The sequence below is a fragment of the Embiotoca jacksoni genome, unplaced genomic scaffold, assembly GCF_022577435.1.
Source record: "Embiotoca jacksoni isolate LCO1_2020_lvr unplaced genomic scaffold, fEmbJac1.0.p SCAF_2, whole genome shotgun sequence".
Classification (NCBI taxonomy): domain Eukaryota; kingdom Metazoa; phylum Chordata; class Actinopteri; family Embiotocidae; genus Embiotoca; species Embiotoca jacksoni.
In genome coordinates, this window is record NW_027185340.1 from 19,980,739 (window position 1) to 19,995,974 (window position 15,236).

Genomic DNA, 15,236 nt, shown 5'->3' on the forward strand with positions numbered 1-15,236 from the left:
GATGATGTCACATAAAAGAATGCGATGATGTCACAGCAGACAGTGTGATGTTGTAGCAGAAGAGAACCTGATGATGTCACATAAAAGAATGTGATGACGTCACAGCAGAGAATGTGATGTTGTAGCAGAAGAGAACCTGATGATGTCACATAAAAGAATGCGATGATGTCACAGCAGACAGTGTGATGTTGTAGCAGAAGAGAACCTGATGATGTCACATAAAAGAATGTGATGACGTCACAGCAGAGAATGTGATGTTGTAGCAGAAGACAACCTGATGAAACTGTCATAGGTGTAGACTGCTGTGTTTGTAAAACGTCTTGCTCTTGTAAATAATGAGTGGCGCCCCCTGCTGAGGAAATAAGATAAAATCTTTGACAGATTGTGAAAATAAAATGCTTACAGCACCTGGTATTCCCAGGCGGTCTCCCATCCAAGTACTAACCAGGCCCGACCCTGCTAAGCTTCCGAGATCAGACGAGATCGGGCGTGTTCAGAGTGGTATGGCCGTAAGCGACAATCACAGGCTGTAAGGACCTTTTTAAAGACGCCAAAACACAGACAACTTTTCTTCAGGCTGGATCTTACATCTGTTTTTACCTTTCTGTATCTTCAGATACTCGATAGTCATTTCAAAAACATATCAAATTACTGAAAACATGTTCATTTCGGAGGAACCTATAGGAACATAACACTGAAACAAAGAAATCCTTCGTAAAAAAAGAAAGAAATTCTGATATTATTTAATATTTGATCAAAAATACACCAAAATGTGTTTATAGAAGACAACCTGATGATGTCACATAAAAGAACGTGATGATGTCACAGCAGAGAGTGTGATGTTGTAGCAGAAGCGACCATGATGAAGTCACATAAAAGAATGTGATGATGTCACAGCAGAGAATGTGATGTTGTAGCAGAAGCGAACCTGATGATGTCACATAAAAGAATGCGATGATGTCACAGCAGACAGTGTGATGTTGTAGCAGAAGAGAACCTGATGATGTCACATAAAAGAATGTGATGACGTCACAGCAGAGAATGTGATGTTGTAGCAGAAGACAACCTGATGAAACTGTCATAGGTGTTGACTGCTGTGTTTGTAAAACGTCTTGCTCTTGTAAATAATGAGTGGCGCCCCCTGCTGAGGAAATAAGATAAAATCTTTGACAGATTGTGAAAATAAAATGCTTACAGCACCTGGTATTCCCAGGCGGTCTCCCATCCAAGTACTAACCAGGCCCGACCCTGCTAAGCTTCCGAGATCAGACGAGATCGGGCGTGTTCAGAGTGGTATGGCCGTAAGCGACAATCACAGGCTGTAAGGACCTTTTTAAAGACGCCAAAACACAGACAACTTTTCTTCAGGCTGGATCTTACATCTGTTTTTACCTTTCTGTATCTTCAGATACTCGATAGTCATTTCAAAAACATATCAAATTACTGAAAACATGTTCATTTCGGAGGAACCTATAGGAACATAACACTGAAACAAAGAAATCCTTCGTAAAAAAAGAAAGAAATTCTGATATTATTTAATATTTGATCAAAAATACACCAAAATGTGTTTATAGAAGACAACCTGATGATGTCACATAAAAGAACGTGATGATGTCACAGCAGAGAGTGTGATGTTGTAGCAGAAGCGACCATGATGAAGTCACATAAAAGAATGTGATGATGTCACAGAAGAGAATGTGATGTTGTAGCAGAAGAGAACCTGATGATGTCACATAAAAGAATGTGATGACGTCACAGCAGAGAATGTGATGTTGTAGCAGAAGACAACCTGATGAAACTGTCATAGTTGTTGACTGCTGTGTTTGTGAAACGTCTTGCTCTTGTAAATAATGAGTGGCGCCCCCTGCTGAGGAAATAAGATAAAATCTTTGACAGATTGTGAAAATAAAATGCTTACAGCACCTGGTATTCCCAGGCGGTCTCCCATCCAAGTACTAACCAGGCCCGACCCTGCTAAGCTTCCGAGATCAGACGAGATCGGGCGTGTTCAGAGTGGTATGGCCGTAAGCGACAATCACAGGCTGTAAGGACCTTTTTAAAGACGCCAAAACACAGACAACTTTTCTTCAGGCTGGATCTTACATCTGTTTTTACCCTTCTGTATCTTCAGATACTCGATAGTCATTTCAAAAACATATCAAATTACTGAAAACATGTTCATTTCGGAGGAACCTATAGGAACATAACACTGAAACAAAGAAATCCTTCGTAAAAAAAGAAAGAAATTCTGATATTATTTAATATTTGATCAAAAATACACCAAAATGTGTTTATAGAAGACAACCTGATGATGTCACATAAAAGAACGTGATGATGTCACAGCAGAGAGTGTGATGTTGTAGCAGAAGCGACCATGATGATGTCACATAAAAGAATGTGATGATGTCACAGCAGAGAATGTGATGTTGTAGCAGAAGCGAACCTGATGATGTCACATAAAAGAATGCGATGATGTCACAGGCAGACAGTGTGATGTTGTAGCAGAAGAGAACCTCATGATGTCACATAAAAGAATGTGATGACGTCACAGCAGAGAATGTGATGTTGTAGCAGAAGACAACCTGATGAAACTGTCATAGGTGTTGACTGCTGTGTTTGTGAAACGTCTTGCTCTTGTAAATAATGAGTGGCGCCCCCTGCTGAGGAAATAAGATAAAATCTTTGACAGATTGTGAAAATAAAATGCTTACAGCACCTGGTATTCCCAGGCGGTCTCCCATCCAAGTACTAACCAGGCCCGACCCTGCTTAGCTTCCGAGATCAGACGAGATCGGGCGTGTTCAGAGTGGTATGGCCGTAAGCGACAATCACAGGCTGTAAGGACCTTTTTAAAGACGCCAAAACACAGACAACTTTTCTTCAGGCTGGATCTTACATCTGTTTTTATCCTTCTGTATCTTCAGATACTCGATAGTCATTTCAAAAACATATCAAATTACTGAAAACATGTTCATTTCGGAGGAACCTATAGGAACATAACACTGAAACAAAAACATCCTGAATAAAAAAAGAAAGAAATTCTGATATTATTTAATATTTGATCAAAAATACACCAAAATGTGGTTATAGAAGACAACCTGATGATGTCACATAAAAGAACGTGATGATGTCACAGCAGAGAGTGTCATGTTGTAGCAGAAGCGACCATGATGAAGTCACATAAAAGAATGTGATGATGTCACAGCAGAGAATGTGATGTTATAGCAGAAGCGAACCTGATGATGTCACATAAAAGAATGCGATGATGTCACAGCAGACAGTGTGATGTTGTAGCAGAAGAGAACCTGATGATGTCACATAAAAGAATGTGATGACGTCACAGCAGAGAATGTGATGTTGTAGCAGAAGCGAACCTGATGATGTCACATAAAAGAACGTGATGATGTCACAGCAGAGAGTGTGATGTTGTAGCAGAAGCGACCATGATGAAGTCACATAAAAGAATGTGATGATGTCACAGCAGAGAATGTGATGTTGTAGCAGAAGAGAACCTGATGATGTCACATAAAAGAATGTGATGACGTCACAGCAGAGAATGTGATGTTGTAGCAGAAGACAACCTGATGAAACTGTCATAGTTGTTGACTGCTGTGTTTGTGAAACGTCTTGCTCTTGTAAATAATGAGTGGCGCCCCCTGCTGAGGAAATAAGATAAAATCTTTGACAGATTGTGAAAATAAAATGCTTACAGCACCTGGTATTCCCAGGCGGTCTCCCATCCAAGTACTAACCAGGCCCGACCCTGCTAAGCTTCCGAGATCAGACGAGATCGGGCGTGTTCAGAGTGGTATGGCCGTAAGCGACAATCACAGGATGTAAGGACCTTTTTAAAGACGCCAAAACACAGACAACTTTTCTTCAGGCTGGATCTTACATCTGTTTTTATCCTTCTGTATCTTCAGATACTCGATAGTCATTTCAAAAACATATCAAATTACTGAAAACATGTTCATTTCGGAGGAACCTATAGGAACATAACACTGAAACAAAGAAATCCTTCGTAAAAAAAGAAAGAAATTCTGATATTATTTAATATTTGATCAAAAATACACCAAAATGTGGTTATAGAAGACAACCTGATGATGTCACATAAAAGAACGTGATGATGTCACAGCAGAGAGTGTGATGTTGTAGCAGAAGCGACCATGATGAAGTCACATAAAAGAATGTGATGATGTCACAGCAGAGAATGTGATGTTGTAGCAGAAGCGAACCTGATGATGTCACATAAAAGAATGCGATGATGTCACAGCAGACAGTGTGATGTTGTAGCAGAAGAGAACCTGATGATGTCACATAAAAGAATGTGATGACGTCACAGCAGAGAATGTGATGTTGTAGCAGAAGACAACCTGATGAAACTGTCATAGGTGTAGACTGCTGTGTTTGTAAAACGTCTTGCTCTTGTAAATAATGAGTGGCGCCCCCTGCTGAGGAAATAAGATAAAATCTTTGACAGATTGTGAAAATAAAATGCTTACAGCACCTGGTATTCCCAGGCGGTCTCCCATCCAAGTACTAACCAGGCCCGACCCTGCTAAGCTTCCGAGATCAGACGAGATCGGGCGTGTTCAGAGTGGTATGGCCGTAAGCGACAATCACAGGCTGTAAGGACCTTTTTAAAGACGCCAAAACACAGACAACTTTTCTTCAGGCTGGATCTTACATCTGTTTTTACCTTTCTGTATCTTCAGATACTCGATAGTCATTTCAAAAACATATCAAATTACTGAAAACATGTTCATTTCGGAGGAACCTATAGGAACATAACACTGAAACAAAGAAATCCTTCGTAAAAAAAGAAAGAAATTCTGATATTATTTAATATTTGATCAAAAATACACCAAAATGTGTTTATAGAAGACAACCTGATGATGTCACATAAAAGAACGTGATGATGTCACAGCAGAGAGTGTGATGTTGTAGCAGAAGCGACCATGATGAAGTCACATAAAAGAATGTGATGATGTCACAGAAGAGAATGTGATGTTGTAGCAGAAGAGAACCTGATGATGTCACATAAAAGAATGTGATGACGTCACAGCAGAGAATGTGATGTTGTAGCAGAAGACAACCTGATGAAACTGTCATAGTTGTTGACTGCTGTGTTTGTGAAACGTCTTGCTCTTGTAAATAATGAGTGGCGCCCCCTGCTGAGGAAATAAGATAAAATCTTTGACAGATTGTGAAAATAAAATGCTTACAGCACCTGGTATTCCCAGGCGGTCTCCCATCCAAGTACTAACCAGGCCCGACCCTGCTTAGCTTCCGAGATCAGACGAGATCGGGCGTGTTCAGAGTGGTATGGCCGTAAGCGATAATCACAGGCTGTAAGGACCTTTTTAAAGACGCCAAAACACAGACAACTTTTCTTCAGGCTGGATCTTACATCTGTTTTTACCCTTCTGTATCTTCAGATACTCGATAGTCATTTCAAAAACATATCAAATTACTGAAAACATGTTCATTTCGGAGGAACCTATAGGAACATAACACTGAAACAAAGAAATCCTTCGTAAAAAAAGAAAGAAATTCTGATATTATTTAATATTTGATCAAAAATACACCAAAATGTGTTTATAGAAGACAACCTGATGATGTCACATAAAAGAACGTGATGATGTCACAGCAGAGAGTGTGATGTTGTAGCAGAAGCGACCATGATGATGTCACATAAAAGAATGTGATGATGTCACAGCAGAGAATGTGATGTTGTAGCAGAAGCGAACCTGATGATGTCACATAAAAGAATGCGATGATGTCACAGGCAGACAGTGTGATGTTGTAGCAGAAGAGAACCTCATGATGTCACATAAAAGAATGTGATGACGTCACAGCAGAGAATGTGATGTTGTAGCAGAAGACAACCTGATGAAACTGTCATAGGTGTTGACTGCTGTGTTTGTGAAACGTCTTGCTCTTGTAAATAATGAGTGGCGCCCCCTGCTGAGGAAATAAGATAAAATCTTTGACAGATTGTGAAAATAAAATGCTTACAGCACCTGGTATTCCCAGGCGGTCTCCCATCCAAGTACTAACCAGGCCCGACCCTGCTTAGCTTCCGAGATCAGACGAGATCGGGCGTGTTCAGAGTGGTATGGCCGTAAGCGACAATCACAGGCTGTAAGGACCTTTTTAAAGACGCCAAAACACAGACAACTTTTCTTCAGGCTGGATCTTACATCTGTTTTTATCCTTCTGTATCTTCAGATACTCGATAGTCATTTCAAAAACATATCAAATTACTGAAAACATGTTCATTTCGGAGGAACCTATAGGAACATAACACTGAAACAAAAACATCCTGAATAAAAAAAGAAAGAAATTCTGATATTATTTAATATTTGATCAAAAATACACCAAAATGTGGTTATAGAAGACAACCTGATGATGTCACATAAAAGAACGTGATGATGTCACAGCAGAGAGTGTGATGTTGTAGCAGAAGCGACCATGATGAAGTCACATAAAAGAATGTGATGATGTCACAGCAGAGAATGTGATGTTATAGCAGAAGCGAACCTGATGATGTCACATAAAAGAATGCGATGATGTCACAGCAGACAGTGTGATGTTGTAGCAGAAGAGAACCTGATGATGTCACATAAAAGAATGTGATGACGTCACAGCAGAGAATGTGATGTTGTAGCAGAAGCGAACCTGATGATGTCACATAAAAGAACGTGATGATGTCACAGCAGAGAGTGTGATGTTGTAGCAGAAGCGACCATGATGAAGTCACATAAAAGAATGTGATGATGTCACAGCAGAGAATGTGATGTTGTAGCAGAAGAGAACCTGATGATGTCACATAAAAGAATGTGATGACGTCACAGCAGAGAATGTGATGTTGTAGCAGAAGACAACCTGATGAAACTGTCATAGTTGTTGACTGCTGTGTTTGTGAAACGTCTTGCTCTTGTAAATAATGAGTGGCGCCCCCTGCTGAGGAAATAAGATAAAATCTTTGACAGATTGTGAAAATAAAATGCTTACAGCACCTGGTATTCCCAGGCGGTCTCCCATCCAAGTACTAACCAGGCCCGACCCTGCTTAGCTTCCGAGATCAGACGAGATCGGGCGTGTTCAGAGTGGTATGGCCGTAAGCGACAATCACAGGCTGTAAGGACCTTTTTAAAGACGCCAAAACACAGACAACTTTTCTTCAGGCTGGATCTTACATCTGTTTTTACCCTTCTGTATCTTCAGATACTCGATAGTCATTTCAAAAACATATCAAATTACTGAAAACATGTTCATTTCGGAGGAACCTATAGGAACATAACACTGAAACAAAAACATCCTGAATAAAAAACAAAGAAATTCTGATATTATTTAATATTTGATCAAAAATACACCAAAATGTGGTTATAGAAGACAACCTGATGATGTCACATAAAAGAACGTGATGATGTCACAGCAGAGAGTGTGACGTTGTAGCAGAAGACAACCTGATGAAACTGTTAATAGTTGTTGACTGCTGTGTTTGTGAAACGTCTTGCTCTTGTTAATAATGAGTGGCGCCCCCTGCTGAGGAAATAAGATAAAATCTTTGACAGATTGTGAAAATAAAATGCTTACAGCACCTGGTATTCCCAGGCGGTCTCCCATCCAAGTACTAACCAGGCCCGACCCTGCTTAGCTTCCGAGATCAGACGAGATCGGGCGTGTTCAGAGTGGTATGGCCGTAAGCGTCAATCACAGGCTGTAAGGACCTTTTTAAAGACACCAAAACACAGACAACTTTACTTCAGGCTGGATCTTACATCTGTTTTTATCCTTCTGTATCTTCAGATACTCGATAGTCATTTCAAAAACATATCAAATTACTGAAAACATGTTCATTTCGGAGGAACCTATAGGAACATAACACTGAAACAAAGAAATCCTTCGTAAAAAAAGAAAGAAATTCTGATATTATTTAATATTTGATCAAAAATACACCAAAATGTGGTTATAGAAGACAACCTGATGATGTCACATAAAAGAACGTGATGATGTCACAGCAGAGAGTGTGATGTTGTAGCAGAAGCGACCATGATGAAGTCACATAAAAGAATGTGATGATGTCACAGCAGAGAATGTGATGTTGTAGCAGAAGCGAACCTGATGATGTCACATAAAAGAATGCGATGATGTCACAGCAGACAGTGTGATGTTGTAGCAGAAGAGAACCTGATGATGTCACGTAAAAGAATGTGATGACGTCACAGCAGAGAATGTGATGTTGTAGCAGAAGACAACCTGATGAAACTGTCATAGGTGTTGACTGCTGTGTTTGTGAAACGTCTTGCTCTTGTAAATAATGAGTGGCGCCCCCTGCTGAGGAAATAAGATAAAATCTTTGACAGATTGTGAAAATAAAATGCTTACAGCACCTGGTATTCCCAGGCGGTCTCCCATCCAAGTACTAACCAGGCCCGACCCTGCTTAGCTTCCGAGATCAGACGAGATCGGGCGTGTTCAGAGTGGTATGGCCGTAAGCGACAATCACAGGCTGTAAGGACCTTTTTAAAGACACCAAAACACAGACAACTTTTCTTCAGGCTGGATCTTACATCTGTTTTTATCCTTCTGTATCTTCAGATACTCGATAGTCATTTCAAAAACATATCAAATTACTGAAAACATGTTCATTTCGGAGGAACCTATAGGAACATAACACTGAAACAAAGAAATCCTTCGTAAAAAAAGAAAGAAATTCTGATATTATTTAATATTTGATCAAAAATACACCAAAATGTGGTTATAGAAGACAACCTGATGATGTCACATAAAAGAACGTGATGATGTCACAGCAGAGAGTGTGATGTTGTAGCAGAAGCGACCATGATGAAGTCACATAAAAGAATGTGATGATGTCACAGCAGAGAATGTGATGTTGTAGCAGAAGCGAACCTGATGATGTCACATAAAAGAATGCGATGATGTCACAGCAGACAGTGTGATGTTGTAGCAGAAGAGAACCTGATGATGTCACATAAAAGAATGTGATGACGTCACAGCAGAGAATGTGATGTTGTAGCAGAAGCGAACCTGATGATGTCACATAAAAGAACGTGATGATGTCACAGCAGAGAGTGTGATGTTGTAGCAGAAGCGACCATGATGAAGTCACATAAAAGAATGTGATGATGTCACAGCAGAGAATGTGATGTTGTAGCAGAAGAGAACCTGATGATGTCACATAAAAGAATGTGATGACGTCACAGCAGAGAATGTGATGTTGTAGCAGAAGACAACCTGATGAAACTGTCATAGGTGTTGACTGCTGTGTTTGTGAAACGTCTTACTCTTGTAAATAATGAGTGGCGCCCCCTGCTGAGGAAATAAGATAAAATCTTTGACAGATTGTGAAAATAAAATGCTTACAGCACCTGGTATTCCCAGGCGGTCTCCCATCCAAGTACTAACCAGGCCCGACCCTGCTTAGCTTCCGAGATCAGACGAGATCGGGCGTGTTCAGAGTGGTATGGCCGTAAGCGACAATCACAGGCTGTAAGGACCTTTTTAAAGACGCCAAAACACAGACAACTTTTCTTCAGGCTGGATCTTACATCTGTTTTTATCCTTCTGTATCTTCAGATACTCGATAGTCATTTCAAAAACATATCAAATTACTGAAAACATGTTCATTTCGGAGGAACCTATAGGAACATAACACTGAAACAAAAACATCCTGAACAAAAAACAAAGAAATTCTGATATTATTTAATATTTGATCAAAAATACACCAAAATGTGGTTATAGAAGACAACCTGATGATGTCACATAAAAGAACGTGATGATGTCACAGCAGAGAGTGTGATGTTGTAGCAGAAGCGACCATGATGAAGTCACATAAAAGAATGTGATGATGTCACAGCAGAGAATGTGATGTTATAGCAGAAGCGAACCTGATGATGTCACATAAAAGAATGCGATGATGTCACAGCAGACAGTGTGATGTTGTAGCAGAAGAGAACCTGATGATGTCACATAAAAGAATGTGATGACGTCACAGCAGAGAATGTGATGTTGTAGCAGAAGCGAACCTGATGATGTCACATAAAAGAACGTGATGATGTCACAGCAGAGAGTGTGATGTTGTAGCAGAAGCGACCATGATGAAGTCACATAAAAGAATGTGATGATGTCACAGCAGAGAATGTGATGTTGTAGCAGAAGAGAACCTGATGATGTCACATAAAAGAATGTGATGACGTCACAGCAGAGAATGTGATGTTGTAGCAGAAGACAACCTGATGAAACTGTCATAGTTGTTGACTGCTGTGTTTGTGAAACGTCTTGCTCTTGTAAATAATGAGTGGCGCCCCCTGCTGAGGAAATAAGATAAAATCTTTGACAGATTGTGAAAATAAAATGCTTACAGCACCTGGTATTCCCAGGCGGTCTCCCATCCAAGTACTAACCAGGCCCGACCCTGCTTAGCTTCCGAGATCAGACGAGATCGGGCGTGTTCAGAGTGGTATGGCCGTAAGCGACAATCACAGGCTGTAAGGACCTTTTTAAAGACGCCAAAACACAGACAACTTTTCTTCAGGCTGGATCTTACATCTGTTTTTACCCTTCTGTATCTTCAGATACTCGATAGTCATTTCAAAAACATATCAAATTACTGAAAACATGTTCATTTCGGAGGAACCTATAGGAACATAACACTGAAACAAAAACATCCTGAATAAAAAACAAAGAAATTCTGATATTATTTAATATTTGATCAAAAATACACCAAAATGTGGTTATAGAAGACAACCTGATGATGTCACATAAAAGAACGTGATGATGTCACAGCAGAGAATGTGATGTTGTAGCAGAAGAGAACCTGATGATGTCACATAAAAGAATGTGATGATGTCACAGCAGAGAATGTGATGTTGTAGCAGAAGAGAACCTGATGATGTCACATAAAAGAATGTGATGACGTCACAGCAGAGAATGTGATGTTGTAGCAGAAGACAACCTGATGAAACTGTCATAGTTGTTGACTGCTGTGTTTGTGAAACGTCTTGCTCTTGTAAATAATGAGTGGCGCCCCCTGCTGAGGAAATAAGATAAAATCTTTGACAGATTGTGAAAACAAAATGCTTACAGCACCTGGTATTCCCAGGCGGTCTCCCATCCAAGTACTAACCAGGCCCGACCCTGCTAAGCTTCCGAGATCAGACGAGATCGGGCGTGTTCAGAGTGGTATGGCCGTAAGCGACAATCACAGGCTGTAAGGACCTTTTTAAAGACGCCAAAACACAGACAACTTTTCTTCAGGCTGGATCTTACATCTGTTTTTACCTTTCTGTATCTTCAGATACTCGATAGTCATTTCAAAAACATATCAAATTACTGAAAACATGTTCATTTCGGAGGAACCTATAGGAACATAACACTGAAACAAAAACATCCTGAATAAAAAACAAAGAAATTCTGATATTATTTAATATTTGATCAAAAATACACCAAAATGTGGTTATAGAAGACAACCTGATGATGTCACATAAAAGAACGTGATGATGTCACAGCAGAGAGTGTGATGTTGTAGCAGAAGCGACCATGATGAAGTGACATAAAAGAATGTGATGATGTCACAGCAGAGAATGTGATGTTGTAGCAGAAGAGAACCTGATGATGTCACATAAAAGAATGTGATGACGTCACAGCAGAGAATGTGATGTTGTAGCAGAAGACAACCTGATGAAACTGTCATAGTTGTTGACTGCTGTGTTTGTGAAACGTCTTGCTCTTGTAAATAATGAGTGGCGCCCCCTGCTGAGGAAATAAGATAAAATCTTTGACAGATTGTGAAAATAAAATGCTTACAGCACCTGGTATTCCCAGGCGGTCTCCCATCCAAGTACTAACCAGGCCCGACCCTGCTAAGCTTCCGAGATCAGACGAGATCGGGCGTGTTCAGAGTGGTATGGCCGTAAGCGACAATCACAGGATGTAAGGACCTTTTTAAAGACGCCAAAACACAGACAACTTTTCTTCAGGCTGGATCTTACATCTGTTTTTATCCTTCTGTATCTTCAGATACTCGATAGTCATTTCAAAAACATATCAAATTACTGAAAACATGTTCATTTCGGAGGAACCTATAGGAACATAACACTGAAACAAAGAAATCCTTCGTAAAAAAAGAAAGAAATTCTGATATTATTTAATATTTGATCAAAAATACACCAAAATGTGTTTATAGAAGACAACCTGATGATGTCACATAAAAGAACGTGATGATGTCACAGCAGAGAGTGTGATGTTGTAGCAGAAGCGACCATGATGATGTCACATAAAAGAATGTGATGATGTCACAGCAGAGAATGTGATGTTGTAGCAGAAGCGAACCTGATGATGTCACATAAAAGAATGCGATGATGTCACAGGCAGACAGTGTGATGTTGTAGCAGAAGAGAACCTCATGATGTCACATAAAAGAATGTGATGACGTCACAGCAGAGAATGTGATGTTGTAGCAGAAGACAACCTGATGAAACTGTCATAGGTGTTGACTGCTGTGTTTGTGAAACGTCTTGCTCTTGTAAATAATGAGTGGCGCCCCCTGCTGAGGAAATAAGATAAAATCTTTGACAGATTGTGAAAATAAAATGCTTACAGCACCTGGTATTCCCAGGCGGTCTCCCATCCAAGTACTAACCAGGCCCGACCCTGCTTAGCTTCCGAGATCAGACGAGATCGGGCGTGTTCAGAGTGGTATGGCCGTAAGCGACAATCACAGGCTGTAAGGACCTTTTTAAAGACGCCAAAACACAGACAACTTTTCTTCAGGCTGGATCTTACATCTGTTTTTATCCTTCTGTATCTTCAGATACTCGATAGTCATTTCAAAAACATATCAAATTACTGAAAACATGTTCATTTCGGAGGAACCTATAGGAACATAACACTGAAACAAAAACATCCTGAATAAAAAAAGAAAGAAATTCTGATATTATTTAATATTTGATCAAAAATACACCAAAATGTGGTTATAGAAGACAACCTGATGATGTCACATAAAAGAACGTGATGATGTCACAGCAGAGAGTGTGATGTTGTAGCAGAAGCGACCATGATGAAGTCACATAAAAGAATGTGATGATGTCACAGAAGAGAATGTGATGTTGTAGCAGAAGAGAACCTGATGATGTCACATAAAAGAATGTGATGACGTCACAGCAGAGAATGTGATGTTGTAGCAGAAGACAACCTGATGAAACTGTCATAGTTGTTGACTGCTGTGTTTGTGAAACGTCTTGCTCTTGTAAATAATGAGTGGCGCCCCCTGCTGAGGAAATAAGATAAAATCTTTGACAGATTGTGAAAATAAAATGCTTACAGCACCTGGTATTCCCAGGCGGTCTCCCATCCAAGTACTAACCAGGCCCGACCCTGCTTAGCTTCCGAGATCAGACGAGATCGGGCGTGTTCAGAGTGGTATGGCCGTAAGCGACAATCACAGGCTGTAAGGACCTTTTTAAAGACGCCAAAACACAGACAACTTTTCTTCAGGCTGGATCTTACATCTGTTTTTACCCTTCTGTGTCTTCAGATACTCGATAGTCATTTCAAAAACATATCAAATTACTGAAAACATGTTCATTTCGGAGGAACCTATAGGAACATAACACTGAAACAAAGAAATCCTTTGTAAAAAAAGAAAGAAATTCTGATATTATTTAATATTTGATCAAAAATACACCAAAATGTGGTTATAGAAGACAACCTGATGATGTCACATAAAAGAACGTGATGATGTCACAGCAGAGAATGTGATGTTGTAGCAGAAGAGAACCTGATGATGTCACATAAAAGAATGCGATGATGTCACAGCAGACAGTGTGATGTTGTAGCAGAAGAGAACCTGATGATGTCACATAAAAGAATGTGATGACGTCACAGCAGAGAATGTGATGTTGTAGCAGAAGAGAACCTGATGATGTCACATAAAAGAATGCGATGATGTCACAGCAGACAGTGTGATGTTGTAGCAGAAGAGAACCTGATGATGTCACATAAAAGAATGTGATGACGTCACAGCAGAGAATGTGATGTTGTAGCAGAAGACAACCTGATGAAACTGTCATAGTTGTTGACTGCTGTGTTTGTGAAACGTCTTGCTCTTGTAAATAATGAGTGGCGCCCCCTGCTGAGGAAATAAGATAAAATCTTTGACAGATTGTGAAAATAAAATGCTTACAGCACCTGGTATTCCCAGGCGGTCTCCCATCCAAGTACTAACCAGGCCCGACCCTGCTTAGCTTCCGAGATCAGACGAGATCGGGCGTGTTCAGAGTGGTATGGCCGTAAGCGACAATCACAGGCTGTAAGGACCTTTTTAAAGACACCAAAACACAGACAACTTTTCTTCAGGCTGGATCTTACATCTGTTTTTATCCTTCTGTATCTTCAGATACTCGATAGTCATTTCAAAAACATATCAAATTACTGAAAACATGTTCATTTCGGAGGAACCTATAGGAACATAACACTCTGACACAAAACACAAAAACATCCTGAATAAAAAAAGAAAGAAATTCTGATATTATTTAATATTTGATCAAAAATACACCAAAATGTGGTTATAGAAGACAACCTGATGATGTCACATAAAAGAACGTGATGATGTCACAGCAGAGAGTGTGATGTTGTAGCAGAAGCGACCATGATGAAGTCACATAAAAGAATGTGATGATGTCACAGAAGAGAATGTGATGTTGTAGCAGAAGAGAACCTGATGATGTCACATAAAAGAATGTGATGACGTCACAGCAGAGAATGTGATGTTGTAGCAGAAGACAACCTGATGAAACTGTCATAGTTGTTGACTGCTGTGTTTGTGAAACGTCTTGCTCTTGTAAATAATGAGTGGCGCCCCCTGCTGAGGAAATAAGATAAACTCTTTGACAGATTGTGAAAATAAAATGCTTACAGCACCTGGTATTCCCAGGCGGTCTCCCATCCAAGTACTAACCAGGCCCGACCCTGCTTAGCTTCCGAGATCAGACGAGATCGGGCGTGTTCAGAGTGGTATGGCCGTAAGCGACAATCACAGGCTGTAAGGACCTTTTTAAAGACACCAAAACACAGACAACTTTTCTTCAGGCTGGATCTTACATCTGTTTTTATCCTTCTGTATCTTCAGATACTCGATAGTCATTTCAAAAACATATCAAATTACTGAAAACATGTTCATTTCGGAGGAACCTATAGGAACATAACAC

The 15,236-nt window shown here is 40.0% G+C and overlaps 19 non-coding genes across 19 annotated transcripts; all 19 read right to left on the reverse strand.

Annotated features, from left to right (window-relative positions):
• Positions 1–396: 396 nt before the first annotated feature.
• LOC138201737 (5S ribosomal RNA) lies at positions 397–515 on the reverse strand. Its single transcript, XR_011178538.1, has one exon. It is a non-coding gene; the product is annotated as a 5S ribosomal RNA (ribosomal RNA).
• Positions 516–1,188: 673 nt separating this feature from the next.
• Positions 1,189–1,307, reverse strand: LOC138201738 (5S ribosomal RNA). Its single transcript, XR_011178539.1, has one exon. It is a non-coding gene; the product is annotated as a 5S ribosomal RNA (ribosomal RNA).
• Positions 1,308–1,911: 604 nt separating this feature from the next.
• LOC138201739 (5S ribosomal RNA) lies at positions 1,912–2,030 on the reverse strand. Its single transcript, XR_011178540.1, has one exon. It is a non-coding gene; the product is annotated as a 5S ribosomal RNA (ribosomal RNA).
• Positions 2,031–2,704: 674 nt separating this feature from the next.
• LOC138201774 (5S ribosomal RNA) lies at positions 2,705–2,823 on the reverse strand. Its single transcript, XR_011178573.1, has one exon. It is a non-coding gene; the product is annotated as a 5S ribosomal RNA (ribosomal RNA).
• Positions 2,824–3,703: 880 nt separating this feature from the next.
• LOC138201740 (5S ribosomal RNA) lies at positions 3,704–3,822 on the reverse strand. The gene has a single exon (XR_011178541.1). It is a non-coding gene; the product is annotated as a 5S ribosomal RNA (ribosomal RNA).
• A 673-nt stretch (positions 3,823–4,495) lies between these two features.
• On the reverse strand, positions 4,496–4,614 carry LOC138201742 (5S ribosomal RNA). Its single transcript, XR_011178542.1, has one exon. It is a non-coding gene; the product is annotated as a 5S ribosomal RNA (ribosomal RNA).
• Positions 4,615–5,218: 604 nt separating this feature from the next.
• Positions 5,219–5,337, reverse strand: LOC138201775 (5S ribosomal RNA). Its single transcript, XR_011178574.1, has one exon. It is a non-coding gene; the product is annotated as a 5S ribosomal RNA (ribosomal RNA).
• Positions 5,338–6,011: 674 nt separating this feature from the next.
• LOC138201776 (5S ribosomal RNA) lies at positions 6,012–6,130 on the reverse strand. The gene has a single exon (XR_011178575.1). It is a non-coding gene; the product is annotated as a 5S ribosomal RNA (ribosomal RNA).
• An 880-nt stretch (positions 6,131–7,010) lies between these two features.
• Positions 7,011–7,129, reverse strand: LOC138201777 (5S ribosomal RNA). The gene has a single exon (XR_011178576.1). It is a non-coding gene; the product is annotated as a 5S ribosomal RNA (ribosomal RNA).
• A 466-nt stretch (positions 7,130–7,595) lies between these two features.
• Positions 7,596–7,714, reverse strand: LOC138201778 (5S ribosomal RNA). The gene has a single exon (XR_011178577.1). It is a non-coding gene; the product is annotated as a 5S ribosomal RNA (ribosomal RNA).
• A 673-nt stretch (positions 7,715–8,387) lies between these two features.
• LOC138201779 (5S ribosomal RNA) lies at positions 8,388–8,506 on the reverse strand. The gene has a single exon (XR_011178578.1). It is a non-coding gene; the product is annotated as a 5S ribosomal RNA (ribosomal RNA).
• Positions 8,507–9,386: 880 nt separating this feature from the next.
• LOC138201780 (5S ribosomal RNA) lies at positions 9,387–9,505 on the reverse strand. The gene has a single exon (XR_011178579.1). It is a non-coding gene; the product is annotated as a 5S ribosomal RNA (ribosomal RNA).
• Positions 9,506–10,384: 879 nt separating this feature from the next.
• Positions 10,385–10,503, reverse strand: LOC138201782 (5S ribosomal RNA). The gene has a single exon (XR_011178581.1). It is a non-coding gene; the product is annotated as a 5S ribosomal RNA (ribosomal RNA).
• Positions 10,504–11,106: 603 nt separating this feature from the next.
• LOC138201743 (5S ribosomal RNA) lies at positions 11,107–11,225 on the reverse strand. Its single transcript, XR_011178543.1, has one exon. It is a non-coding gene; the product is annotated as a 5S ribosomal RNA (ribosomal RNA).
• Positions 11,226–11,828: 603 nt separating this feature from the next.
• Positions 11,829–11,947, reverse strand: LOC138201744 (5S ribosomal RNA). The gene has a single exon (XR_011178544.1). It is a non-coding gene; the product is annotated as a 5S ribosomal RNA (ribosomal RNA).
• A 674-nt stretch (positions 11,948–12,621) lies between these two features.
• On the reverse strand, positions 12,622–12,740 carry LOC138201783 (5S ribosomal RNA). The gene has a single exon (XR_011178582.1). It is a non-coding gene; the product is annotated as a 5S ribosomal RNA (ribosomal RNA).
• Positions 12,741–13,344: 604 nt separating this feature from the next.
• On the reverse strand, positions 13,345–13,463 carry LOC138201784 (5S ribosomal RNA). The gene has a single exon (XR_011178583.1). It is a non-coding gene; the product is annotated as a 5S ribosomal RNA (ribosomal RNA).
• A 742-nt stretch (positions 13,464–14,205) lies between these two features.
• Positions 14,206–14,324, reverse strand: LOC138201785 (5S ribosomal RNA). The gene has a single exon (XR_011178584.1). It is a non-coding gene; the product is annotated as a 5S ribosomal RNA (ribosomal RNA).
• Positions 14,325–14,937: 613 nt separating this feature from the next.
• LOC138201786 (5S ribosomal RNA) lies at positions 14,938–15,056 on the reverse strand. Its single transcript, XR_011178585.1, has one exon. It is a non-coding gene; the product is annotated as a 5S ribosomal RNA (ribosomal RNA).
• Between the last annotated feature and the right edge of the window lie 180 nt (positions 15,057–15,236).